Raw genomic sequence first — 2500 nt, 5'->3', positions numbered from 1 at the left:
GAAGAAACACTGAAGTGTGACTCAGACTGAACTCCTGCTCCATCCACAGAGAATGTGTTACACTGCCGACTGTTGCATATCTCAGATCCCTGTGGGGGGGAGGTGGGAGCGGGGGGAAGAGGGAGAGAGACGGAGGGGGAGAAGAGGGAGAGAGAGGGGGGAGAGGGCGGGGGGAGTGAGAGAGGGGGGAGAAATGGGGAGGGAGAGCGGGGGAAGAGGGAGAGCGGGGGAAGAGGGAGAAGGGAGAGATGGGGAAGAGGGGTGAAGAGAGGGAGATAGCGGCGGATGAAGGCGGTGAGTGAGTGAGAGAGAGAGAGAGAGAGAGAGAGAGAGAGAGAGAGAGAGAGAGAGAGAGAGAGAGAGAGAGAATGAGAGAGAAAAGGGGGGGCAGACACACACACACACACACACACACACACACACACACACACACACACACACACACACACACACACACACTCACACACACTCCGTCCCTCTAGTGGCTCCGTTTCAGATGAAGTTCTGCTCCCTGTGTAGGTGCACTACAAAGGAGGGGAGTGAACACAGCGCGTGTGATGTTCACCACACTATTAGGGAGTTTAATTATAATTCTTAATTTATAAAATTTAAATCTCTCTCTCTCTCTCTCTCTCTCTCTCTCTCTCTCTCTCTCTCTCTCTCTCTCTCTGTCTGTGTCTCTCTGTCTGTGTCTCTCACTCATGTACACCCTTGCTCATGTACACTCTCACTCCTGTACACCTTAGGATGATTTACTATCTTGGATATTTTGAGCTGAGAAGAAACCAGAGAACTCTGATAAGTTGGTTCATTTACAAAGAGTCTGTGTGGCTGCTCATTAATTATTAGTTCCCCCCCCCCCCCTCTCTTTGTTTACTGTCTGTGTGTTTGGTCAATCGACCCTGATAACTGCAGTTCACTACAGACACTTTTCACCAGTATTTACAGATCAAGAGAGTTTTTTGGAGGAGAAGCTGTGCTCTATGGCACATGGAGGAGATGCCGGTGGGGGTAAGCGAATAGGTACCATAGTGAAGCACCTCTGCTCAGCGCTGAACAAAATGGACAAACTGTTTCTTCTCAACGGACAAACAAATACTTTTCCCGCTCCGCTGCTCTCTGTTTTACAGACTTGGCTCAGTCACTGGATCCCGGAAAGTAGATAACTTCTCCCCATCTTCCACTTACACCGGGTAAAATGAAAGGGAGGGGATCTGCTTCTACATTAACGAACGTTGGTGTACAGATGTCACAGTGCTGAATAAATACTGCAGCCCAAACCTGGAATCACTGTTCATAAACTGCAAACCCTTTTATTCACCACGGGAATTCTCCTCATTCATTCTGATCAGAGTTTACATCAAACCGCAGGCCAACGTGAGTGATGCACTGCAAAATCTGGCAAACCAAATATCAATAAATCTACTAAGCCTGTAGTAAAAACAGTGAGGAGATGGACCAGTGAGGCAAAGCAGGAACTACAAGACTGTATTGACTGCACTGATTGGTGTATCTTTGAGGCTGGAACTGACAGCCTGGATGAACTGACTGACACTGTGACATCGTACATCAGTTTTTGTGAAGACGTGTGTGTGTGTGTGTGTGTGCCAACCAAAACCGTCTGCAAATACAGTAACAACAAGCCATGGTTCACAGCCAAACTGTAAAAACTTCGACATGCCAAGGAAGATGCCTACAGAAGACAAGGCTCTGTATAAGAAGGTCAGGAACCTACTGACAAAGGAGATCACAATAGACGAAAAGAAGCTTCTCTGCAAAGCTGAAAAGCAGGTTTTCAGCTAACAACCCTACGTCATGTGGAAAGACATGCAAGACATCATGAACTACAAGATATCATCATCATCTGTATTGTCTTGTATAGTATAGTGTTATTTATGTGTGTATTGTATAGTATAGTGTTATTTATGTCTGTATTGTATAGTATAGTGTTATTTATGTGTGTATTGTATAGTATAGTGTTATTTATGTGTGTATTGTATAGAATAGTGTTATTTATGTGTGTATTGTATAGTATAGTGTTATTTATGTGTGTATTGTATAGTATAGTGTTATTTATGTGTGTATTGTATAGTATAGTGTTATTTATGTGTGTATTGTATAGTATAGTGTTATTTATGTGTGTATTGTGTAGTATAGTGTTATTTATGTGTGTATTGTGTAGTATAGTGTTATTTATGTGTGTATTGTATAGTATAGTGTTATTTATGTGTGTATTGTATAGTATAGTGTTATTTATGTCTGTACTTTTGAGAGTCACAAACATCTGGAACTAAATTCTTTGTGTGTGTGTCAACAACACACTTGGCCAATAAACCTGATTCTGATTCTGATTAAAAATTGATGTATTATTTATTATTATTAAACAAGCAAACATGTAATACATACAATACATTTATTTAATTTGTTAATTTCGTTTTATTTATATTATATGTACATAAATTAACTTTATTTAACTAATTGTGTATTCAATGCATTTAAA

At 41.4% G+C, this 2500-nt stretch overlaps 1 protein-coding gene across 3 annotated transcripts in view; it reads right to left on the bottom strand.

Moving 5' to 3' along the window:
• Positions 1-118, bottom strand: part of megf6 (multiple EGF like domains 6) — a 43398-nt gene extending 43280 nt beyond the window's left edge. For 2 of the 3 annotated variants that reach the window (XR_007144336.1, XM_047820465.1), the window contains exon 1: positions 1-118. This exon is cut by the window's left edge and continues 122 nt beyond it. The gene's annotated coding sequence lies outside the window, so the exon portion shown is untranslated. The other variant, XR_007144335.1, reaches the window with a different exon arrangement.
• Between the last annotated feature and the right edge of the window lie 2382 nt (positions 119-2500).

This window comes from Tachysurus fulvidraco, chromosome 11, assembly GCF_022655615.1.
Source record: "Tachysurus fulvidraco isolate hzauxx_2018 chromosome 11, HZAU_PFXX_2.0, whole genome shotgun sequence".
In the NCBI taxonomy this organism is placed as follows: Eukaryota; Metazoa; Chordata; class Actinopteri; order Siluriformes; family Bagridae; genus Tachysurus; species Tachysurus fulvidraco.
This window is presented reverse-complemented; position numbering and strand designations above follow the sequence as displayed.